The sequence below is a fragment of the Amblyomma maculatum genome, chromosome 3 (assembly GCF_055883805.1).
Source record: "Amblyomma maculatum isolate TAMU_Amacu chromosome 3, ASM5588380v1, whole genome shotgun sequence".
Taxonomy (NCBI): Eukaryota; Metazoa; Arthropoda; class Arachnida; order Ixodida; family Ixodidae; genus Amblyomma; species Amblyomma maculatum.
Window position 1 is genome coordinate 204,590,392 of NC_139346.1, and position 26,889 is coordinate 204,617,280.

At 47.2% G+C, this 26,889-nt stretch overlaps 1 protein-coding gene across 1 annotated transcript in view; it reads right to left on the bottom strand.

Annotated features, from left to right (window-relative positions):
* Positions 1-17,065, bottom strand: part of LOC146197491 (monocarboxylate transporter 12-like) — a 40,228-nt gene extending 23,163 nt beyond the window's left edge. Inside the window, exon 1 of the mRNA XM_084596485.1 lies at positions 16,743-17,065. The gene's annotated coding sequence lies outside the window, so the exon portion shown is untranslated. The remainder of the gene's footprint in view (positions 1-16,742) is intronic.
* Between the last annotated feature and the right edge of the window lie 9,824 nt (positions 17,066-26,889).

A 26,889-nucleotide genomic window follows, 5' to 3' on the forward strand; every position in this document is an offset into this window, starting at 1 on the left:
GTTGCTCGGCTTAAGCAGCTATGACGATGGCGGCAGTGAAATACAGAATGGTGAAGATGCGCACACAGCCATGGAAAGACGCTGGCCAGAGATGCAGCGCTTTCGAATGCTTCTCGAGCGTCTATAGAACTGTCTGCTAAAGAGTGAAACGCCATCAGCTGACGAAGGACCGAAATTACAGACTCGATTCCAAATGCCCGAACGTTCTTCGAGCTGCTACCGCCTCGACCGCCGCGGCGCCGGGCAGCGTCCTAGGCGCGAGTATGTGGCACCGTAACGGACGGCAATCTCGTTCGGTGCCCGGATGTTCACGCTTCGGTGCCCGGATTAAGGACAATCTGTGCCCGAATGATGGCTCACGGTTTCAGCGGGAGCTAAAAGCCGTTCATACTTAAATTATATAAACATGCAATTTTCAGTACAGATACCTCCACCGATAAAGTTACTATGACGTTTACCTCAAACTGCGTAGCCAATATTTGAAGCATACAATAGCTCAGACTAGAAATAGGAGAAAGCTAGGATGAAAAAAGAGTTACACATGCAATCATACTGATAGCCAGCAGTCACGCAGGTAATTCATTGGGGCAATATGTGATCGCGAGTGATGCTTCTAAAAAGGTACACTTTTGCAAATAAAGCCAAATAAAAACCCAAGCAGCTTGTGCTTAGTCAATTCGTACCCTTTTCTGCCGAGGTCACAGCTCTAAGTGCCTTCCGCGCCTCTGGAAGAATAAACAACTGCAGACGCACTGGAGAAATATAGGTGAAAGAGCGACAACCGCCAAGGTCTAACTTTCGAAGTGCTTTTGGGCAGATGTTAGAAGAGAAAAAAGCTATTTCGCTCGTTGCGCTCAGACACACATACGTACAGACTAAATGCGATTGAATGATGTAGCTAAACTATAGTGAGGACGAAGAAGCCTCCGCGGCAAGCACAGCGGCTTCTAGGTACGGCAGACCACCTATTTTTCTTTGTTTGGATCGCCAGGCTAATATTAGAAAGAAGGGGTAATAGTACGAGTTCTTACTATAACGCATACTTTTAGGGGATTCGACTTTTGCAGAGCGTACCAAGGAGGTTTTGTCTCGTGCTCTCGGAAAGAAACTGTGCTGCGCCATAGATGAGTGTTCTCTGCAGAACCAAATGAGCGCGCTGGTGAAGCGAAATTTATTGGCTTATTGATAAAACAAACGATGTCACATGACATGCCACGTTAATGGTTTCGAAATCATCTCTCCTTTCATCCCTCTTTCCCTTTCGTGGAAAAGGGAAAGTTGAAGAAAGTTGAAATGCTCTTTTCCACTCCCGCGTGAAATATACCCGGCTTTTGTCCCGGTTGCACATATTCGAGGCTCTAGCATCACAGTGTACCCACTGAAACGAATTCTGCTCGCGATAAAGACCTATTTTAACTTGCTTAACGAGGCTAACGAGAAGCAGCTTTTAGACATGAGGCTGCAGGCAGTAAGACAGAGGTTACGCGCTTCCACATGTAGATGCAGCCGGGGTACTCGTTTAAGGGCAAATCTGCTCGATCGCCTACTGATACGCGGATAGTCTAAGGCAGTCACCTTCTTTTTCACCTTATACTGCAAAGAAGAAAGTGGCGTCAACGTTACTCGCATTGTGTTACTTGAAAGGTTGTTGTTGTTGTGGCTGTAGGAAGAAGGAAAAGAAAATGCACGGGCCTGCTATTGGCTCTGTAGCTGAGCCACCTCTGCTGCCTCGTGCCGACAGAAGAGAAAATAGACAAGAAAAAAGGAGAGAGAAAGACGCGCACCGCAACAACAGCCGTCGTCCAGCACCGAAACGGTGGCGGGTGCAATGAAGGCCAACAACAGATAAAAATTCTGTGGCAGGCTAGCCCCCGCCGCAAGCGGCGGGGACCTACCTGTCCCAGCCCAATCATACTTGAAAGGTGACACACTAAGCGATCCGCTGTGGCCAATCTAACAAAGTAAGCAATCCGTTGTAGCCAAACTACCTCTGAAGTTTCTTTATACTGCGCGACCTTCTAGGACAGTGGCAGGAGATACTTTCCGTTTTTATCGTCAAACACAGGCGGACGAATTATGAATTTACAGCTAAATTCGCCTGCAGATTGCGACACAAAAATGCGATTAATTTGCATCAAACACGCGCAGAAAGTTCCATGCACGAAGGAAACCATCGTATTATTTTTATCTTCCTTTCCTCACTTTCTCTGCGTTTTGCCGCATTGAGCGTGATAATAGCTCGAGTGCAGCGTCGCAGAGTGCGCTGGTAGTAAGTGGCAAGGCGACGTGCAATAAAGCATGCATGCAAGCGACAGAGGAAGCCTAGCTGCAGGCCCTATTCGTTGTTCTTTATTTACATAGCTAATGGCCGGGCAGTGGAAGAGTCGAGGCGGAGGATGAGAGAAAGGCCGGCGTCCTTCGCGTGTTACGGAAGCCGAAAAAAGACATTTTCTGCATGCTTATCAGCCGGAGTCGCTCATTCAGCGAAGAATCGCGCGAGTCGAGGGGAGGGGTGGATGAGGGGGGATCCGAGGCCGGACGACGCGGCAGTGCAGGAGCGCTTCAGGGACGCAGTCGTCGCTTGCTTCTGGGCTTGCGCCGACCGAAGGGCGCTTGGCGTTACATCACGATGCGGATATTGCTCGGCAAAGATAGAGCACTTCGGCGGAATGAAGACACGTCTCCAGCGTGGAGGTGTTCTTTCGAAGCCCCGAACACAAGTGGGTTGAACTCACCTCTCTTCGCAGTACTGGGAGGAAGAAAAAATTCTAGAGGGCAATTCGGGCCACTAAAGTGCGATGAGGCGAAAGCCATTATAGCGTCGTGGATCATATCCCTCCATTACGGCACCTCTATCTCCCTCTATTCTTTCTCTCCCACCGCCCCCGCCGGGGTGGCGCAGTGGTGACCACGGTGTAAGAATGGTGGTGACGGCGCTTGACTACTGTTCCCAAGGACGGCTTCAGCGGCCGCTTTTCGATGTAGGCAAAAAGCAAGGTACCCGTGTGCTGTGCGATGTCAGTGCACGTTAAAGAACCCCAGGTGGTCGAAATTTCCGGAGTCCTCCACTACGGCCTCTCTCATAGCCTGAGGCGCTTTGGGACGCTAAACCCCACAAACCAACCACAAACCAATCTCTCTCTCCCACCTACCTCCCTTCCTTTACGGCGTGGTACATGCGTTCGCGGAAAATTGTGACAGATACTGCGCCTTGTCTATCCTGTAAATCAATTTGAAATGCCGCTGATGCCTGCTGTACTAACGGCTCCTAGACATCTGAGTCTACTTCTGTTTGCTGTGTGGTGCGGCGTCTGAGAAAGTGCCAAATGAAAGGCGCTGGTGGGGTCAGCTTCGTCTATGCATTAATCGCCCGATGATTTAATGACCAGTCGTGACGGTACATGATGCTCTCCTTGTCGAACACAACCAGCATTCCATTGAACGCATCAAAATTCATCGGCGTTCTATAATTCTTTTACAGGAAATTAAAGGCGCAGTATCTGTCACTCGCGGAATCCCGCTATCCTCACGGTAGACAAGGGGAATTATGATGAACGTCTCACAGTTGGTAAAGCGCTCGGCTGGGGATCCAAAGGATGGAGGTTCGATTCCCGGTAGAGACAAGGTTGTTTTATTTATTTTGAACTATCTCCCTCGATAGCGGTGGTGGCTTGGTTTGTAGCTCGCGGGGTTTAACGTCCTTAAGCGACTCAGGATATGAGAGACGCCGTAGTGGAGGACTCCGGAAATCTCGACCCCCTGGGGTTCTTTCACGTGCGCTGACATCGCACAGCACACGGGCGCCTTGCTTTTCGCGTCCAGCGAAAAGCTGCCGCCGAGGCTGGGATTCGATCCCACATCATTGGGAACAGTAGTCGAGCGCCGTGAGGCCCTTCGAAAGCGTGACAGTCTCTGCCGACAGCTCCTGCTGACAACGATTGCCTACGAAATTCAGGCTTCGGTACAGTGGATAAGAACATTTAGGGACGCGTGTGCTTAGTGCCAGCATTGTAGTATGTGCCTATATTTGTAATGGGTGTTGGGTACGTCTGCATATTGTGCCAGCGTAATTGTGTGCGTTCCTACGCTAAGAATGCAAGAAAAAGTTGCTGAATTAACACGCATCATCTCTACCTCGTTCCTCGTGCCCCTTTATCCCTTCCCTCACCGTGAAGTTGACGGCTACCGAGACGGAGAACCGCGGTGGGCCGTTTCGAAGGGGGTAGAAAAGACTGAGAATGCGCCCTTGTGCTGTGTGATGTCAGACCAGTGATCGAAATTTATCCGGTGCGCTCCATTGCGGCACCTCGTTCTCTCTCTTTCTCCCTCCCTTCTACCTTTCTTTTCTCACGGACTATTAAGCGATCCAACTAGAAGTGAAACGGATATTGTGCCCTTTTTCTTTCTCAAAGTCAATTTTCTTTTGTTTAGTATCGGGAAAAGTTGTCGCGTGAAACATGAAACAGGTTTGTGAATGCTTTGTCGCATTCGACACTGAGAGCCTCGTTTCTGCGTCGTCCGTTGCCTCCTCTGTTCATCGTGGACCTACTTCACCCTGCTCATATGGGGGCTTACTTCACCTTGTTCACTGGTGCTCTCAGGTGAAGCCTCAAGACGGTGTACAGCAAATCTCCGCTGCGCGTCGGAGGAAATGCTCTTCTCGAACTCACGTCAGAGAAATGGAGAGTGAAATAGAGCACGAAAAAGCTGTTAAACGGGCTTGTGAAGGAGTGATGGGACTTCTGAAGAATAAAATGGGTCTCAAACAAGCCTTCTACAGCACGCAGATAGGCGTTTAATCACTGCATTCATAGTGATGGCGCCGTCAAGGCGGGGGAAACAAAAAAAGAAGCCGCTCGGATATGTTTGCTTCGATTCGAATGCATGGGATACTAACTGACGCAGCGCAGTGCTTCCCGGATGTAGGTGAAAGAATCGCTTCCACGCAGCACTTTATCGTGACAAGGGAATATCTGCTCCTAACACATGCCCTAGCACAGGAAAATAAGTTATCAAAAATGGGAGGGTTATGTTAAAGCTGTGCTATCCTTCTAAGGATATTACAAATACTATATCTTATTGCACCCCCCCCCCCCCCCCCCCCCCCCCCCCCCCCCCCCCCCGCCATCCTCTCCCTCTCAAACTCTGATACTGGAGTGAGTAGAGCGCTCTTCCTGGTCACACGTCGCTCAGCCCCTTACCCTTAGTACATCCACGACGTTCCGGTAGGGAATGAGGTTGCAAACGTCGTTACCTTGTCCCTCGCTGAAGAGGCTTTAGAACCTTGCTGATGAAGTTATCAGTTCAAAGAACAAGGTGATTTTATTATTTTTATGCACTTGCTTTGAATGACAGTTGCCGACAGCTGGTTAAGGCATGCGCGAGGGGAACGTTAAGGACCTGGAATGATTTGCACGGGTAAATGTGGCAGTTCAATGAAAGACGAACACCCAGCGCGAGAAGGCAGGATGAGCGCCGCCACATAATAACAAGTATAGAACAAGCACGACAATACGATTATGCGTTTGGTACGAGTGGTTATGGGGACAGAGCGATTGACAACCAAGGGCGCCTCAGCGGCGTCTGCTGTGTGTCAATATTTTTGTGGAGTGATCGTTAGAAAAGCATGCTACACGTCAGTTATTCTGCTCATCGAGTGGTTTTCTTCAAAACACATTTGCACAAAATAAACTTGGTGAACGAAATCCAGGAGGGACCCAATATGAGGAATTTGTGCCTGTGCACCGACCTTTAAAGACGCTCTTTGGTCTCGGTCGTCTCATCCGGCCTTGCGTCTGGTGGCTTTTGTCTTTTTTAAACGCCGTGAGAAATCCCTGAATATACAAGCCACTATATCATGGCCTATTTCTCTTCACTATGGTCAGCGGCGACAAGCCTCTTGGTGTCACAGGTAAAAGCATCTCAACACAGTTCGACTGTGTTGGCAATTGTAAGCAGTTTTAGCCGAATTTGGTCTAAGCACTCTTTTTGGTTTAATCAAAATGGAGACCTGACAACCTGAGCGCACTTAGTACGGTAAAAACCAGTGAACGAGATGAAAATGAATAAACTGTTCTTAGCTTGTCATCTGCGTTTCTTCTGTCCGGTCCTTCATAACGTTACAGAGTTGGCTCAGTCACTTGCGTGGAACAGCGAATCGTTAGTATGCCTCCTCTTGCATATTGTAAAGGTTGGAGAGTATAAAGGCACGTTGCGAACCACCTAGCACGGAAAAATCAGGACGCATACGAATGCCGATATAGTAAAAAAAAGAAAAAAAAAAGAAAAAAAAAAGGCCTCATTATAGCTTGAACATGCATGTCGTTTAATCGCCGACACTGTTATAAAGGTGTCAGTTGGCGCCGCCATTGCTATTCGGGGTGAAGGTGGCGACACCTATGACTTTGCCGAGAAGCATGTCTCGATCATCTCATATGGACTGAGACCAGAGATATCAGTCCTATCACTGGAATGCGTCCGACCTATTTCAGAAAGTTTCCTTCGAGGGGCTCTTTGTTTAATTTGACCTTGTCTTACTCTGTCTTCGGGTGCACTGGTAAGATTCCATGCATATCTCCAGTGACGCCTTTTTTCTGTGGGCCCCTCGTGCTGTCGAGTCGGCTTCTAAAGAAGCGACCTTACTGGGGCCTCGCTATCAAACGAGGACGCGAGCGACTCCTGACGCCGATGTGCTGCGCGACCGACTCATTATTGCTAACCATTGCAGCCGAGGCGAGATTCGCTATTTCTACGTACGAGGCGGGCGTTTTGACGACAGAGTAGTTTTTACGCCACGTGTAGCGGGCAAACAGTGAAAACCGTCCTCGGATTAGCGTCTCGCTCGAAGAGACAATAAGCCTTGAACGGCACTTAAGCCCGTTCCTCATGCACGACTGAGCAAATATAACCGCAAAGATAAGGAAACAGCGTTCCTCAAGGTCGTAGGCATTCGAGAGTTAAGATGTATCCGCGAACGACATCGTCGGTAAAAGTGCCGGCCGATTACCATCGCTCGCCGAGGAATATCACTTCGGTTGAATAAACTATTCGGCTGTTTTCATTTGCTTTTTTTTTTATTAGGCGTTCACCGTATGCTCTATAAAGCAGCCGCTTGGGGATATCGTGGTAGTAATCGGGTCAGCGAACTCTGATCGGAAAGCCGAAGTTGAGATGGCTGCCATTGTAAATGCACGGGCCTGTAGCATATGTATGCGTATTATCGAGAGGTGCATCCGTCACGTATGTAGCTGTTGCTATTCATCATTGTCACGTATTCTCTTATTTTCGTCTTTTTCTTTCAAATTTTTTTGTAACTTGCATTTTGCACAAATGCGTTTCTCTTTATTGTCATGCGGACTCCTTTTACTGCGTTTCTTTGTGAAAAGTACCGACAAGCGGCACACGGGCTGTGTGTGCGTCTCCTCTGATGGGGCTGGGGCAGGTAGGTCACCGCCGCTTGCGGCGGCGACTAGCCTGCCAACGAATTTTTATCTGTTGTAGGCCGTCATTGCACCCGCCACCGCTTCGGTGATGGACGACGGCTGTTGTTACGGCGCGCGTCTTTCTTTCCCTCTTCCTTTTCTTTCTTCTCTATTTTCTCTTCTGTTTGCACGAGGCATCGGAGGTGGTTCAGTTACAGAGCCAGTAGCAGGCCCGTGCATTTTCTTTTCTTTCTTCCTACAGCCACAACAACAGAGGCTGTGTGTACTGCACATCATGTGATCGTACTCTCGCTGGGTGGCACTCCGCACGGGGTGCCACCACGCTTTGATACACGGACATTTATTGGCGATGACGACCTCAAGCACGTTTTACCCGTTGAAATAAAAGCTGGGGACGTGGAAGAAAAGAAAGGCATTATTGAACGAATGAACTACATTAACAAAGAAAGATGATAGGAATTAATAACAAGATGTATAACAGCAAGCAGGTCTATAACAAAATAGATTTTTCGGCATCCTTATGGAGCAAGGTAGAGACACAACAGCAGCGCTTGCATGGGCCGAGGAAGAGAATTCTCTTGCAAGTGCACAGATGGCGTTATCTCCAGAGCGCCCATGCACATGTACACCTCACCTTATGTATCCGGGTGGTTCTGGGTTTGCCCGGGTAACATTTTCATAGGGCACTGTCGTTGTTTACCTGTCGTTGCTATTAAAGTAACGCTGAGCTCAGGCAGCGCATGGAGCAAAAATATACACTATACTTGCTCGGCGAGTACCGGTGTTCGTTCGCATACACTTACTGCACGTATGCCCCTGTCATACCAGAGAGAGAGAGAGAGAGAGAGAGAGAGAGAGAGAGAGAGAGAAATAGATAGAGATAGATAGACAGACAGACAGACAGACAGACAGACAGACAGACAGACAGACAGACAGACAGACAGACAGACAGACAGACAGACAGACAGACAGATAGATAGATAGATAGATAGATAGATAGATAGATAGATAGATAGATAGATAGATAGATAGATAGATAGATAGATAGATAGATAGATAGATAGATAGATAGATAGATAGATAGATAGATAGATAGATAGATAGATAGATAGATAGATAGATAGATAGATAGATAGATAGATAGATAGATAGATAGATAGATAGATAGATAGATAGATAGATAGATAGATAGATAGATAGATAGATAGATAGATAGATAGATAGATAGATAGATAGATAGATAGATAGATAGATAGATAGATAGATAGATAGATAGATAGATAGATAGATAGATAGATAGATAGATAGATAGATAGATAGATAGATAGATAGATAGATAGATAGATAGATAGATAGATAGATAGATAGATAGATAGATAGATAGATAGATAGATAGATAGATAGATAGATAGATAGATAGATAGATAGATAGATAGATAGATAGATAGATAGATAGATAGATAGATAGATAGATAGATAGATAGATAGATAGATAGATAGATAGATAGATAGATAGGTAGAGAGAGAGAGAGAGAGAGAGAGAGAGAGAGAGAGAGAGAGAGAGAGAGAGAGAGAGAGAGAGAGAGGTAAACACTGAAAGCAAGCGTCCTGCGGAGCACGGCTGGAGACTGGACGACAGTATTCCTTAAAGGGCAGCTGAATCCCTTTTTCAGAATTCCATAACGTTCATGCATGATCCAAAGCTACAAAGGGAAAGCATGCAAAGAGTTTTCCTTTTTTTTTTTGTTAGCATTCAAAGTCATGACGTAATCGACAATAAAACTCAGGCTTTTTCTCATAGCGTCAGAGAAGAGCGGAGAAGTTCAATGAAGAAGTCATGGAAGTGAAATTTCAAAATGTCGCCGCCGTCACCCCACACTCAGCCGCGTGATGACACATACCGCCAGATAACGCTCCGCGGCTTTGCCTTAATTCAGCTGCGTTGGTGTCCTTGCTGCAAAGCAAGTGCGCATAGGTTAGAAATGTACAGGTAGCGTTGATGACGTCGAATGTGACCCAACTCGGCGTTAAACCTTTCGGAGGAGCCTGAAAGCATGCGTGGCTTTAACTCAGCGATTTGGGCTCTATTTCAAATTACAGCCAAAAAGATTTCATATGCTTCACCGGCAAGTGTGACACATTGAAACCCTGTGAGCTCGTTGAATTGGAAGTTATCTTTAGTTGATATTCACGCATCCCATTCTTCGAATCGCAAAAACGAAAACTGTTTCCAAAATTTTGAGGTAGGTGACCAGCAGGCGTTCCAATCATGTAAGCAGCCGGCCGGGATTCAATCCCGCATCCTTGGGCACAGTAGTCGAGCGCCCTAACCACTGCGCCAAATGAAGGAAAGTGCAGTTCATAAACTTGCTAATTTGATTGGAAGTAAGCGAGAGAAAAAATAACTCGCCACTGTTGGTGTACTGAATACGCGGTTTACCTGCCCCATCGAGGTGTGGCTGCTGTTTACGCACGGAATAGTATAGGCGTCACGTTTGAGTGCGCATAAGTCAATATTAAAAGGAAGAGCAGCCGAGACAAACGTTGTTCAGTTGGCAACGGCACTGAGCGGAGGCCGTATAAGTTTTGCGCCCACAGCAATGGTGCTTTCACTCAGCTGTTATCTTAACTATTTCGCTTAGCTCGCTTCAAGAATATTTAAAAAAACATACATTCATCTGCAAAAACTTTGTAAATAGCCCGTGTTATGACTTGCTTCATTGATTGTCGGGTCTTAGGTATTTTACGCTGGTATTTTACGCTAAAAACCAATCCAGGTAAACCTGAGCAGCAATTGTTCCGTTTAGATAAGTGTTATCCGTTTTATCGTGCGCTCGCCAGCGCACTTCCGTATACGCTCTGCGATAAACGCGCCTTTCTGTATGTAATGGGATCCATCACCTTCTCTCTCCCGAAAAAGATAAACATACCTAATCTCAACTGCTGATCCCAAGGACGCGCGTCAGGCCGCAGCTGCCGCTTTTCGAGGAAGGCGAAAAAACGAGGCGATTGTGCAATGCGATGCAAGTGATCGTTAATGAGCTCCAGGCGATCGAAATCTCCGGAGCCCTTCACTACTGCGCCTTGGCATCATAGTCTGAGTCGGTTTGGGATGTTAAACCGTATGAAACTATAAGTCCCACGTTCTTTTTTTTTTGTTATTTTAGAACTCAATCTCTGCTGCTCCCATGGCAAACCTCAAGGTCATCTGGCTCCGAGTATTTGACCTCGAACTCTCACGCTGTGCAGCAAACATCGTTGTCTTCATTCTGCAAGGTCATTGATCTGCGAATGCTAGGTATTGCGCATGCGCCAGTATCAGCTGCGCATCGCTAAAGCTACGCCGAAAAAACATTGCTACGTCTGGGTTACGAACCTTCGCCAGAACGAACAGACCAGCTTTCCGGAACCGGGCACCAAAGCACTAGCCGATCACGCCTCGTGTAAAACTGCAATACACTCTCGCGCTGCGCAGCAAATATCGTTGCGTTCATGAAATTTCTGTGTCGCTCCTTCAAGCGCGGAAGTGAGCCAAGATTGAAGCGGCAGCAGCGACCTTAAAAAATTCGAACTATCTCCTTTTGTCTTCTCTCAATGTCGGACAAAGGACGAAGACGCCTGATTGACAGATTGGTTCGAATGATGTCCCGAAGCTGCATTTGAGCTATCAGAGACGTTGTGTAATGGAGGACTGCGAATTACTTTCGAACAACGTGGAGCTCTTCACTTGCACTCTGCGATGCACTGTCCCACTCGTGACCAAAAATCTGACTGAGCAGGTGACGTGTGGGTTACCACAGTCACGGAAAAGCAGTGGCAGAGTGTAGGTCGACGAAATTTCACGGCGGGCGATTAGCTCCGTGATGTCTACACGTCTCTGCTCGGAGCTCTAGCGCGCTGAAAGACAGCGCATGCGATTCGTGGCAGGGCAGTCCATGCCGCACATGAGAGGCCATTCAAGCCCGTCACCAGAGGGAAAATTATGCGACTGTCGCTTCTTCATCTGCCTCAAGTTTCTTCGTCTTAGGAATCTCTTCATTGCATCTAAACAATCCTTCCCTGAATTGTGGTCCCTTATCTCCGGATTAACCAAATATGGGCTGGCCTCGTTGCCATCAAAGACACCATCGTATACTAAGGTCGAGGTTTCCTACAACTCTGATTTTGAAACGCGTAGGTGAAGAGGGAACCCAAGGTCATGCACTGCCCTCAAGCCTATCTATAGCTATGACGGCTGGTGGCAACCGCAGTGTTCGAGGAGGTATCATCTGTAAACCATGGATAGGGCAGCTTTAGCATTCTATTTTCTTTTTTTGCGCGCAGAAGCAAACGCTCCGTACACTGCACAGAGCGAGCGCAGTGACTCTTAGCGCTGTCTTTGGCTAGCATTGGCTTGGCATAGTAAAAGGGCGCTTCACCAAGAATCGTACATCGCTTGGTCGCAGCCACCACTTGCACGAGCGATAAATCGGCTCGCCCGTACACAGCGTTTAGCGTCCCCGCAAAGAGCGAGCACTCCAGATAGAGCGGTTAAGGGGTACATGACTGCAGAAAATCAGCAATGCATAGGTTACGCAACCAAGCTCCCCCGACAACAATGTGGGAGCACCGCGCGCAGTCAGGCGGCACGCGGTGAAGGAGCGGCCCGAGGCCACGCCAGCGTTTTTTTTTTTATCAGTGAGCGGGCCACCGGTATGTGTGGGCGCGTCGTTATCCCTCTGCTTGACGGCATAAAGGCGGGATATCTAGTTTAAGGAATGTAATCTCCCACGGAGACCAGGAGCACTGAGTGGACAATGTTTGCCAGCCTGGAATCGTTAACTCGTGTTTGCACTGTTTGGCTAAACACGTTGCCTTATAAGTAGAAATAACAATAACAACATAATAGGTACGCGGGATTTTTATTTGCACGGTTTTCGGTACAACCCGAGAAAGGCCAGCTTTCTCCTTCTTCACGCTTCTGCTTGCCTATGCGCACTCTGACCTTGAAACTAGCTCGTGAACGAGGTGATCGTCGTACTGCCGTTAGCACCCCGCTTTGGAATGACATTTGGCCCCAACGTTGCACTAGTATAAATGAAATGTGTGGACCCCTAAAAAAATGAGGCGATTCTGCCAACTGACGGCGCTGCTTTAACGCTTTTTTTTTTTTTTTCACGTGCGCTGCTTTCACCGAGCATTCGTCAACACCCTGAAAGGTGTAAGGTGAGATGCAGCAATTTCTATCCGTGACACACGAATATTTCTGTTGCTGTGCTAAAAATTATTGCACGCGTAACTAGCAATACTAGTAACGGTACTGTCAGCAGCAAAGGTTTAGGTGTGCGGAAGAATTTATTGAACCTCATAATTGCGAAAGTATTATTGGTAACATTACAAGAAAATCCAGCGGTGCTTGTGTAGTTGCAGATGGCGCTAATCATTCGTAATAAAGCAGCCGTACGATAACGCAAACGCTACGATGTAATCTGGCGACGCAAAGTCATCCGCGATCGCAGGAACCACCCCTTCAATAGTGAAATACATGTCATTTGTTTGTATATACACAGCCCTGGAGGACATGGAATGTGACGGCAGTTTTCCCGACATCTGTATCAAAATTGTGATACAGGTTTTTGTAGTAAAGCATTCCGGGCAGTGTCAAACCATTTCTCATTGCATTTAGCATGCACTTGCTACTCAAGCCTGCATGACTATCACATGTATGCTATACATGCACCAAGAAATCGCATCGTATAACACTACACGGAGTGCTGTGATAAGCGGAATTACGCCACAGTTATGAAAAAGTTATGGAAAGCGAGCGGGACACATGGGGTACGACGAATAGCTCTTCCGGTTCTTTATTTCTTTTCCTAGCTTGGCCAATCTGAGAGGCGCACATGCAAAAGCGCTGCTCGGGGAAAAGACGAGCGGAGGACGATCGTTAACGTTATTATCGCTGATAATAGTCAGGAAACGACCTCGTGCGGGACGCCGCTATTCACACGGGGAAGCCTGCTCTGCGACTGATATGCAGCGAAGCAACGACCTATGAACCCCCTACATGAACCTGCAAGCATTTTAGCTGAATTTTCATAAATCAAGGCCAATAATACTCAAAAGAGCGTAGCTTAGATTCGACAAGAACCGCGAAAGCCCGCTGGTAAAGATTAAACGAATTAAGCCTTGTTTTTAAAGTGCAACTCGCTGGTTTTGGTCGCTGTCCTCTCTTCATACTGCATGTTTACTGCCAGGTATAGTGTTAGAATACATAACGGCGACTCAAAGTCCAATGTGGTAGAAAGTCAACTGTCATGCAAAAGTTGGGGTGATATCGTCGAACTCTCGGCCTGCTCTTGACAATATTTTGAAGCAGTTGACCTTTTACTTCATGCCCATGCAGCCCAACAGGTAAACTTACTGCAAGTTTCACATTTCCTGACTCTTTAGTTTCGTTAGGCCTCTGTGCATAGAGCCCTTATATGATACTTGCCACGGAAAAGAACTGAGACGTGTTGCCTCCACTGTACCGTACCTATTCGTCATGCACCGCATGATTCGATCAGCCAGCGTCTCGCACTACCGGTCGCCCGCGCGCCTTGACGGCCAAGCTTGGAGGGCGCAAGAAAAGAAAATCACCACGAAAGGTGCTGTCGAGACGTACCGTAGTACGCGTTACAGCCAGAAAAAAAAAAGTTAATTAAAAGGCTAGAAAAGGCCGACTAAACGCGTCTTTCAGTAATGATATGTATGCAGTGCGATAAGGCATTGCGCGTGCGTTGGATAATGACGGCCACCTGTCCACTTTCTGTAACTCGTACGTGAATTATCGTCGGGTGGGAAGTCGGCCTACGCAATTGACACTGCTCTTTCCTCTCGCACATGTGACAGCAAAGCAATTTTGCAACAACTGTCATATAACTGTGTATACTTTGCTTACTTTATGTACTGTTAGGACCAGGTGCACGTACCTGATGATACGAGCCACGTTAGAAAATAATTGCCAAGCGCCTTCGTGAGATGCTGAGTGAACGGCCTTAGGAGCGGCAGAGACAAGACGTGGTTCCGAAAGCGGAAACACCGAACTAAAAACAGCTACTTCAGTGTCATAATTAAAATAGTTTAAGGCGCAAAAAACAGACAAACACAAAGGTAAGTGACTATTTTAATTATGAAACCAAAACCAACTAGCCCAGCAGCAAGTGCTTTCTTCGGTGCCCTTCATAGCCTGAGTCGTTTTGAGATGTTATGCCTCGTTAACTATGAGCCATTTGAGGTGCTTTACGATTTATTGCTTTTTTTTTGTCACTGTGAGCGCATGCCCCCCCCCCCCCCCCCCCCTTTCATTTTGTTTGCGCGTTTCTTCACAGCTGAATGTGCCTTTCGTTTCGTATTGCTAGATAATAGAGGAACACCGCAATACTCATCGATTTCCTCAACTAACTGCAATGTAGTTGGAGGTTGCACGAAGAACATTTCTGCCTGTTTTTCTTCCGTGCACAACCATTTATTTATAATTAAAAAATAGTGATCAGAAAGATCGGCACTCTCCACTCTTCAACGTTGATGAGTTCTTTAAGCACAACGAATTATATTAATGGATATATGACCATCAGTATATTCATCGCAATGTTGCGTGCTCTGAGTCCGAAGGAAATATGGTAAACAATAGAGAATGAAAGAACACACTGTGAAACGAGAAGCCAGCAGGAAGGAAACAAGAAATATTGTTTGTTTGGCTCTTCTGCTTATGGTAAGAGGATATAAATGGTGGGAAACCAGAGCACAAATTCCGTGCTATCAAAATTAAAGGGATGCAAATAAAAATCCAGTGCGCTTCCAGCTGGCCGCTCAGGCACATAGTTTCGAAAATATTAGAGAAGCGCTTTGACGCCTTTCACGGTTGATGAGAGGCGAAGCCACAGTCGACGGTTACGCAAGATGAGGAGTGGTCGTTACTGAGGCGCTCGTTGGCTGTCAAGTGAGATCGGCGGTTCGCGAGATAATCTGAATCTCGGGGAGCCACTCTTTCATTGCTGCCTAGCGGAAATGTCGCTCGCTGTTTCGTCACAACTGTGTAACACGTGCAGGACAGTCACCGTAAACGAAGGACGCATTAATGCGCTTTGCCTAAAAGCCAGCTGATGTTTCCAGCTACTTCCCTGCTGGCGTGAGAATCACTCATAACCTCACGCAGCAAGCTAGTATTTAGCATTGGATTTGCGAAAATTCTTGAGTGAACTCGCAGATAGATTTGTTCTTTCTCGAGACGGATATGTCACGTCCATATGAGCATTACTAATATTGTTACAGTGAATACACTCGCGACAAAACAGGATGTCAGAGTCGTCGCAGATGTGCGCGCGCTCAACACTGATATCGTCTATATACATAGCGCCTCAACTTTTTTGCGACGTGTGACAGCGTTTATTACTTTCGATGCGCAGAAATTATTTGTGTTATGAGGCGCCTCTTTCCATGCCAGAATTTTTATCCGTCATATATCAACAATAAAAAATCGCGAATCAAGTCACGCTATCGCAAAACACTGACTATTAGATGTAGCCTCGGCAGCGCACAATACACATGTAACGGTTATTTGCAGTTTCATGACATATTGCCCTCATGGGATCGATCGCCGATTACCCGTGCTTGCTAGCCAAAACAGGCACTTTCTTACACTTGCGGTGAACCATGGAGAGCCGAACCCCGCGGAGAGCGCATGCGGCCTGTCTACTGCTCTCAGCGAAATAAGGATCCTGACAGCAGTTTCCAATACGTATTCTTTATGTGATGTACACATACTGTGTCTCAGTTCTTTCCTTCGCCTGACACCTAATAAAAGTGATGTTTGTCGGGACTTCGTGAAGAGCTCGCATTATTGCAGACGCCCCAAACAATGCGTGACGTCTCCACGTGCTCTCCATGTCCTCATTCTTCACCGCAACCCTGCCTTCACCTCTGTGTGCGCCTTCAATGCTCACCTTCTAGTCACACGCAACGATGCCAGGCAAACGAAATAAACTTTTTTTTTTCTTCTTTAGTTTGAGTTAAATCTTCATTCAACAAGAAATAGAACACACGCAAAACAGCGCTGCTATGTGTAGAGAGGTGTATAATACAACCAAATCAGGAAAATAACTGCCGAACAGCACGGCGAAAAACTAAAATATTCCGCATGTTGAACATGAAAGTGCTCCAAACGCATGACAAATCTGCGCTCCTTCCACTCTGAAGAGTGCGCTGGGAAGTCTGCATTGAACACGCTACCACGTATCGACAAAGTGCGAAGAAAATGCACACCGTCGTCCGACTGACCTGGGAAGGGGCTCTGCTACTTGTGTCTTGTTGCGACTGACTCGTGGAACACACAAACTGCACAGGAGCTTATAGCCGAGCCGAGGGATTCCCAGAGGCGTCGCTCCACTGCGTAAGAGAAACCCCCCCGCAGACTTCTCCGGTCGCCGTTGCTCTTCTCTGCAGTTGCCGTCGAGCCGGATCGGCCAGCGAGGCTCGCTTACGTCTACCAACTCCTTTCTTGTCGCACTTTTGGCGACTGCTCTGATTCTGCTGCTGCTGCTGCTGCTGCCGTGTAGGGGAGCGGAGAATCTCGCACTGCGAGACACAGCGCGCGGACAGGTGACACGGTGGTGCGGCTTTGAAACACCGACGAAGGCGGCGACTGCGGATTCAGTGAAGCTCGTTTTTTTTCTCTTCTTCCTCTCTCCGGCCGAACCGGACTGCGAGGGAGAGGTTCTGCTTCCGACAAGAGCGAGGGAGAGAGAGAGAGGGAGAACCACAGCCGCCGTCGCGGAAAGCGAGAGCGATGTGTCAGTCACCTCCTCGTCGCCGGCACGCGTAACCTTTCGCTATCGCCCTCTTCTGCTCGCCCTTCTTGTTCCTCGATGCACTGCGCCAGACTGCGCCCCTCCCTCACCACCTCTTCCTTTCCCCTCCCCCATTCCCCGCTGTTGCGGAGTCGTCTCTTAAGTGGCATGCATGTTTTGCGAGGAGAGCTCGCGCAGGGGAGAGTTTCAAGGTGCCGGAATAACGGGTGGCTGTGCCAAATAAGATTAGATTAGAAGTCTCATTGTTGCGCGTTGCACGGACGATGATCATGATGATGATGATGCAGCGGCCTCTCGTTACAGGGAGCGAGTCTCATTCTGTCGGCGAGCGCAGAGGAAGAGGCGCTGCCCTTTCGCCCGTGTAGACGAACGGCACAGCAGATCATTGTGGCGCAATGGCTTCCCTGGAGTGCTCTCCGCATCAGAGATGTCATGACGCGTGGGCTTCATCCTAGACGGCTGCATTCAGGCGTACTGATATTTCGCGACACTAGTGAGGAGATTTTGCAGTGATTGAGCTACGGGGTCTCAAGCTCGGAGCCACCACTGAGCATTTATGACACGCCTTCTCGGCGGAAAGGCCGGATATCGAGTGACCAAGTGGGGAAAGTAGCTGGACGCCCACCAGCAACTCTAAGGCAGTTTTCGCATCATCTGGATCCCAGGCCTCTAGCACATAGTTGTAAACTGGGCACTTTTGCGTGGGTGCTACTATCCCTTTGAGAACCCTTGATAGCGACATCATTACAGAAACACCGGTATGTTGAAACGAAGAGAAACCTCTTTCGTTATCAAGGAAAAGTGAACACCGGAAAGGTTCGTAGCGAGACTAAAAAAGTGAAGAAGGCGCACCAGCCCCTCGCAAAGTAGTCTCCTGTCTATCAGTCAGGGAAGGCACAAATGGTCACGCTACCAAGATCTCACGTTGCACGCTGGTTCCTAAGCCACAATGACTCCTTAAGTACGCGTATTTAAGAGCATGAACTCTGCTCCTGACTACACAAGCTCAATTCTGACCATCTCTGATATCAGCCGATCCAGGACACGGCATGTGTCCAGTAACACGCACTGACTAAAGCCACGATGTGGCTGAGACAGCAAAAAGCTTTTTGTGGGCAGCACGCAAATAAATAAATATGGCGCTTATGTAATCGCGTGTTTCTGCTCGGTCAGACAGTATAGGTGCGTGAAATGGAGCCCCTTCTTACGCTGCGAGAAGTTCTGCAACAAAGTGCTGAAAATTAGGGAACTATTCATTTAACCTTGGTCGCGGCGGAGGCGAGAAGCAAATTCCTCGTGCACTGAGCAATGGAGCTCGTTGCCTTATAATGTAACATTACTATTCGGAGTAGGTTTAACTGAAATTGTAAATATCGGAGGACGTTGGCATCGAATGGAGAAAGCTTTGCAGTGCTCCTTGTGCTGACCACAATACACATATTTGCCTGCTGAAAACTCCCGTGTGTCGAAGAAAGCAAATTTCGCCCTCCGAGCCGAATAAGCGCGTTTGCAGGGCGGGCACAGACACTGTTTATTTACCTTGACGACGGGACCCGAAGACTCGAGGCATGGAAGGAGGGAGGCAGATGTGCGCGTGTAGCGTGGAAGCCAGGACGTGCGTCGGAGGTGCGCAGTTTGCATTACTGTTACAGGTGGCCGAGACTCGCAGCCAGCGCCAAGGCGCTCGAGAAGGCGCGCGCTCTGTTGACCTCCCTATCATCGGAGTAGCGGCCGCGGATAAGAAAGTGGAGCGAACACGGAGAAGGGGCTCTGTTTCCACTCTGGGTCGCGCGCTCCGTTTGCGACGCTGAATGACGCGCGTTAAGCACCCATAACGCTCTCTAAGTGTGCAGTGCTTGGTCAAAGGGCGCCACAGACAGCGTGTTTTAAGCATGGAATACTTTCAGCTTCCACTGTTAGCAACTCGAAGAGGTGATTTCGAGCCAACATACGGCACCGAACGAGGTTTAATAAGACAAGCTCTCCACTCTGTAAACCGTCGTACAGGAACGACATGCAAACGCTAGGCGCTGCCGGAACGAGTATTTACCACTTTGCGTTCTGGTTTCTAGGCGCAATGGTAAAAGGACCAAAACAATCTCATTTCTCCGTGGACACCTTAGGCGCACTGTGAGAGGACACGTGCAGTATAGGAGGAGGGCCCAACATCGCGGTGCGCCAATAATTCAGCGCTGCTATCATATGCCGTAATCACAGCATCGGCACTGCGCACGCGCCAGTGTTCTGACGCCGCCGTCAGAACGAACGCATAGCTAGATGAGCAGGACTCTGCTCAGAACACGGGTCTCCAACGGAGCTTTGAGGCAAAACGTCCACAGTGGGTGACACATCGTCATTGTCGAGAAATGGATTAGTGAGTAAAAGAATTGATGTATCAGGAAAAAAATGTGTCTGTGTGCTAAGTTGCGTTGATGTGGAGTAATTAGTTAATCATTCAGAACTGAAAAAATCAGTTAGACGTCAAGATAGCCAAGGACGTCGATATAGTGTGCAGACGTCAAAACAGCCACGCGGTGTCTGTGTGGTGTCTGTGCCATTTAAAGATTCCCAATGAGTCGGAATTATTTGCTCTGCACAAAAAGGGCCGTTGGTGAGCCAAACCTCTTCTGCGAATAGATTTTCCCCTGTTCGCATTTCAGTTCGCTCTATAATGAAACCATGAAAAATGCTTCGCGCAATTTAGAATGCAGCGCGATCACTACCGGCTGCAATAATAACTGGGCTCATAACGTTTCAGACTGCCATCGAACCAGCTCGAAACTGCAGTCCATTGTCGACATCACGAAGCCATAGACGTTTCCCCAGCCGTTTCCCCAGCCGTGTTTCTCTTGCGCGGGCTCGAAGCGCAGACGTTGATTCAGACGCGGTTTGTTTGCAGACAGGAGCAGCGTGGCTAAGCAGCCGTAGTTCACTTCTACATACCACGCCGTCTATGTAGTTCAAGGTGGCCAGCTGTGCTTTGTAACCGAAGACCTTGCTCCCCCATGCGTGGCAGCTGTCGTAACCAGGAAGAACACCTGCCGAGCCACCATTGTCTTGCAACGTACCATTCGAGAAACAAGAAGTGTTTTGTTAACTGCGCTATACAGTCACAATGCGGGAACAATTCTTTACTGTGCAATTATTCTGACAATTATTGCGTGTGGGATAATAGAACTGTCGACACTGCGACTCCCTTGATACCGTCGTGATCGCTGCACTGAAACATTGTACAATGGTCATCCTTATGCTGCCTTCGATCTGGTACTAATGCGGGCATAATGACTTTGACAACACATAGTAGCATTTTAAGAAGTGTTCAATGTAATATTCACTGGCTTCATTTCAGATGAATTTGAGTGTCACCTTAGAACACCGTGAGGTGGCATTACGCATCCAGCAAAGACGTGAAGCAAAACATGGTCGCATATTTTGCGCGGCTACAGCACACCACACGTGCAGTGAAAATGGGTAGGAGCAACCGAAGAAAGTACTTGACATTAAAAAAAAATGACTATGATTATGGAATCGGTTTCATGCTGCAGGGCTCCTCAGGCTGCTCGTAGTTCAAATTATCAGGAGCTCAGCAGCAGCGGGATGAGTGAGCAGAGAGCGTGCTTTGCAGTCGGCTGCATACTTGTGGTAACTAGACTAGCGCCATATCCGGAAGGCTGAACGCCCACGCTGACACCGTTACCTTTTGACGCCACCTGGCAGTACTGTCATCGGCACGCAATGTCACGTGGTCATGAGGTGGTCGTATGACGTGCCACCATCAGATGCCCCTCAAGCCAGGATCTGACCAGAGCTGACTATCAATCGGCTCTGGAATTCACTCTTAACAGCCAAGCTCCAAAACAATCTGTTCAATGATCAAGCACTTGGCCAAGAAACACGAGGACGCGAGATTGAATCTCGACTTCGGCGGCCGCACTACGGCACCTCTTTCTCTCTTTTCTTTCTCCCCTTCATCCCTTTTCTGTGAAATGGTCGAGGCGTCCGCAAAGAAGTCTCGATGCAGTTACTGCATGCTATTTCCTTTCAAAAAATATTTTCGAAAATTTTTTCAGACTCGCTCCTAATAACAGGGCTTCCCATCTCTTTGTAGTTGCACCGAGACTGCACATCACTTGAGTTTGGGCTGCTGAACATTTTACATGCATAGTGGTACAAAATAAGGAACCTCTATTCTGAGCAAAGTTTTTTTTTTTTCTAATTGCCTGCAGTTCAAATTCTGTATCAATGTTCGCTTTAGTCTATCTTAGGCTATGTACCATTCTTTACTACAATATATTGTATCCCTGCTCTCACACATTGTTCCATGTTTGGAACCTGCGAGATACTTGAATAATAATAATAATAATAATAATAATAATAATAATAATAATAATAATAATAATAATAATAATAATAATAATAATAATAATAATAATAATAATAATAATAATAATAATAATAATAATAATAGCAATCAAGCGTTAATCGCATGTGACGATAATTAAGGCGACAAGCCTAGCGAGGCCACGACTACATCTCGCGACGAGCCGTGGGCCGCCTAAGAGTTACCGCTCATCGCGTCACTCAAGCTTTGTGTTAATAGAATACAACGCTCATCGCCCGGACACAGCTCCTGAGACAACCAATTGCAAATGCTTTGCGGTTATGTAACTTCCATTCTAATTTTTCTGCGAGCGAAGGCTGTATTCCTAGCACAGTTTCTAGCTAAGAACCTGCAGGCGCTAGTTTCTTCTAATCCATGGATATGAGAGCATCGAGATAGTTCAGCAAAGGCTGGCTGAGAATAAAAGACGAGAAAGACTGTCGTTACTATAGATATTGTTAATTATTATCGATGGGAGCGGCAGGAGTCACTTCTTGCAAGTCTCCTTACCGCATAAGAACAATTTTCACCAGTTTTTATTGCACTTCATGCTGCTTAATCTGTAAAATAGACGGTGTATTATCATAATTATACTTCAATGACAGTCCGAGGGTACCGAGCGATAGGCGGCGGTAACAGATCAACACTGAAATCGCGTCGCTTATGTTCGAGCCGGCCGATCCAGTCGCGTTGCTTCATGCGAATGCGCCAGTGGCAACGTATAGGCGATGGCGTCGTCATCCCAAAACTCCCAGAAATTTCTACTGAGAAGTCTAGGAGCTTGATATAGATTCAAGTTGAAGTATACGACATGGTCTCCAACAAAACTTGGAGTTTCGCTACGTTTCTGTGGTTCTTGCCTGCCGATTCGCCGCGACCTTCTTAAGTAGCACGGAGACAAGAGCGCCGCTGCTGCTGCAGATACTTCCTTTTTCCTGTTCGCGGGCGTGGTGTGCCTCGGGCTCTCCTAAATACGGACGCCGATTGCGCAATGTTCGCCGAGCGTATGCACCGACGTGGAAGGGCTTCCCATCTCTTTGTAGTTGCACCGAGACTGCACATCACTTGAGTTTGGGCTGCTGAACATTTTACATGCATAGTGGTACAAAATAAGGGACCTCTATTCTGAGCAAAGTTTTTTTTTTTTCTAATTGCCTGCAGTTCAAATTCTGTATCAATGTTCGCTTTAGTCTATCTTAGGCTATGTACCATTCTTTACTACAATATATTGTATCCCTGCTCTCACACATTGTTCCATGTTTGGAACCTGCGAGATACTTGAATAATAATAATAATAATAATAATAATAATAATAATAATAATAATAATAATAATAATAATAATAATAATAATAATAATAATAATAATAATAATAATAATAATAATAATAATAATAATAATAATAATAATAATAATAATAATAATAAAACTAGATGCGTATTATTTCTTTGTGTAAATGTAGTGCCACTCTACCGCCTAAGCCAGAAAAGTGTAATAGCGTTGCCAGTGGTTAGTTTTGAGGAGACTAACATTTAGTCCTTCCCAGAGCAACTATTGCTTCCATGGGGACTAACACCTAATAGTCACCAGGCAGAGTTTATGAAGAACAAAGTGGTGCAGCTTGTTCTATTTCACTCGTTTTCGGCTTGGCTTGCAACTGAGATTTACGCACCTTCTCCCGAGTGACGATGCGTCTCAGCGCCGAAAAACGGCAGCGCTCGCTACAACCGGCGGAAAGGGAAGTCCATGCTGGAAACACTCGCCCATTCGCGCCGCACGGACGCTGTGAAGCTGCCCAGCCCAAGCGTTGTGTTCTTCCTTCGTTGTTTATGTTGGCGGAATTCTGTGGCCACGCATGAAAACTATATTGCAGTCTGCAATAGCACAAATTTGAACTCGCCCGGGACGGGATTTTCCTGCTCCAAAACAAACTTTCCCAAGCAAAAAAAGGACGGGAAAGATGCATTGCTTCCGTCTTGGGCAGTGAGCCGCAAGGAGGTTCTTATAAAAAAGAAAAAGGAAAAAGGAGGTCCACTACAATGCATTGCATTCGGAATTCTTTTCACATCTTGAAAACAAAAATCTATCGGTACTCTTGCACACTCATTTCATGGAAGTTTAGCCTGCCTTGCAGGAAGAATGCGCGTGCACCAGGAACCACAAAATGCGCCTATAAATTCCCACCGACGCAGTTCGATATTAATTCCATAACATTTAATTAATTTGTGTCTTGGCCTGTATTGTACAAATGGGCCACTATGTCCGCGATAGCCTGCATCACCAGTGGAGATAGTGATCAGCGGGCACCTTGACATTCATTGCAGGGACCTCAAGATGCAGAAACCGAAATATATTAATGAAACCATAGAAATTAAGAAGCGGAAAGAAGGAAACAGCACAATAAAATACGGGAAGCGACTAAAGCTTGAATGCCTATACGAGCGACGAATTTGCCGATGCCTCTGCTACGGAGCCATTGAAACTTCCAGGTTGTTGCTTTTATCTTCCCCAAACGCTTTCCAAGTCTCAGAAGTACTAAATACTTTCTATGGCCTTATCTCTCTTCTTGGTGTAATGCATTAAATCCTGTCGACGATTTCATCAAATTTCTTTTTGTGATGTTATATTTTTCCTTTGAAGTCTTAAGAAAAACCAGCGTTCATTGTCAGAGCTCGAGGCAGGCCGTTCTTTTTAGAAATAGAGAAGAGGGTATACGGTACAATTCCCTACATTGATAAAGGATCACTTAATAAAGGATCTCGCGATGAGCCAGGTGGCCACTGTATCTTCTGCTCGCAAAAGCTTTCAAAGTTATGTGACCTGCCTGACAGGCCATACAACGAGATTTATTTATTATTTTACGTTGATAAACGCAAAAATAAACCCTTGTGCCTTCCTTGGTGACAGTGATTGATGCCTTCCTCTATACCTACGTATCTGCCGTACTGCGATTACACCTCCGGAGAGTGCTGAGTTCCCTGGCAGTCCCAACTATCGTTGATGGTACTGCTGACCTTTCAGCCGCCTTTGTGGTCTGTATAAGGTCGTACGTGCCAGTGTTGGACGTTTCCAGCGGGCCTATAACTGTTATGTTCAGGCTTGCGGTAGATGACGCTTTATCTTGAGCGATCAAGCTCTCTCTAGGTTGAGGTCCTTGGGGGTGTTTTGTCTCCTCCAACCAGAAGTCCGTCGTATTCGTGACCTCGCTCGTTTATCAATGGCTGGAGTGCATAGTCCGATTTCCTGGCGCTGGACGCTGTTTCATCTCGGCCCGCGAGCTGTTTCTATTTAGCGCCTCCGCGCCAGGCAGTCAGATACATTCAAATTAGAGACATAAAAAAGGCCTACTGAGAGAAAAAAAGTGAACATTGATTCATAGGCGTCGCGTGTTGGCAGCGAGGCTTTATCATGGACATGAGTTGCTTATTGAGCCTTGTTTAGCTCGCAGACATTCGAAAGACCCGCCGAAGTATGACGCAGGCAACCCGTATGCGTTCTTTTTAGCAACGTCGTCAGCATAATAATAGTGGCTTGAACAAATGGCAGTGCAAAAAGGAGCAGGGAGATAGACGAGACGACAAGACATTTCAGAATCGTGCGAATACGGGATGGTTGGTACTTGTCGAGGAGGGGAATAAGACAGCGCAAGGCAAGACGGGACACGTGAAGGACAGACACATGCGCTGCATGTATCAACATACAAGTAGCAACATGCCCCATTTGCAACTTTAAACTAAAACTAACTAAAACTGAGGCGTTGCAGTGTAGCCGAAACATGAACTTCTATTACCTAACTCTATCACGTGTGCCTCAAAGCGCCCGAAAATGTTGCGCAACTGGTACGTTTTGTAATGGACGGCTGCAGAACGTAATACAGTTGCAGGTGAAGTCGGCTGCGACACTGCTGCAATGCACTAATTGTTTGTGGATGTACGGGGCAGTCAGGCTGTCCTTGTCTTTACTTTGCGACGTGTTACATGTCCGGCAGGAAGAAGAAGGTTCGAGTTTGGCACAATGTCAGCCTAAAGGTACCTCACACCACTGCCGTATTTGCACAGCTTGGACAGACTGCACACGCGCGGAGCGACCCTTTTTCGCCTCTGAATCAACGATGCTTAATTATTCTTGTGTGTTCTATAATTTCCTCGCTGCATCGTATACAATCGTATGTGCCGAGTAAGAGATGCATGACCGCTTCAGGCGAAGCACAACGTGCACTAGAATACCGCAACTCGCGGCTGTGGCAGCGCCAATGAAGAAAGGAAAAAGGTAAAGAAGAGAAGGAAGGAAAAAGGAATTAAAAGAAAGCAAGAGAAGAACAAGCAAGTGAGCAAAAGTGAGCGAGTGAGTGAGTGATAAGGAAGGAAGGAAGGAAGGAAGGAAGGAAGGAAGGAAGGAAGGAAGGAAGGAAGGAAGGAAGGAAGGAAGGAAGGAAGGAAGGAAGGAAGGAAGGAAGGAAGGGAAGGGAAGGAAGGAAGGAAGGAAGGAAGGAAGGAAGGAAGGAAGGAAGGAAGGAAGGAAGGAAGGAAGGAAGGAAGGAAGGAAGGAAGGAAGGAAGGAAGGAAGGAAGGAAGGAAGGAAGGAAGGAAGGGAAGGAAGGGAAGGAAGGGAAGGAAGGAAGGAAGGAAGGGAAGGAAGGAAGGAAGGAAGGAAGGAAGGAAGGAAGGAAGGAAGGGAAGGAAGGGAAGGAAGGGAAGGAAGGGAAGGAAGGAAGGAAGGAAGGAAGGAAGGAAGGGAAGGAAGGGAAGGGAAGGAAGGAAGGAAGGAAGGAAGGAAGGAAGGAAGGAAGGAAGGAAGGAAGGAATCGTATTGTTTCTGACGTCCCTCCGCGTTCTTCATTTACATTCACGCTTCACTTTTCTATGCGCTTCAGATTATTGTGTTGCAGGCATCCTCCTTTCCAGGTGCTCCCAAACCATCGTGCTTGCTTTTCGACCTATGTAGCGAAGCTGTGAAGGTGTCCTCGGTATTTACGAAGTTCAAGGTGTGAAGAGAGAGTTAACATCGTTCTGTTGAAATCTGGAGTGCCAAGGATGCAGCGCACAAACAGCATCCAAGGGTCAAGAGGCAAACCCGACAGCCTGCAACATTTTGTCAATGAAAGGGAGTGCTTTTATGGCGACAACATGCGGGTCGTAAGGCTACAGATGCCACATTCTCAGAAGGGCAGTCGGTCACTCGTGACGCACTTTTATTTATCGCGATAGTCGCTTTGAATGTTATTGCTATAAGTGCA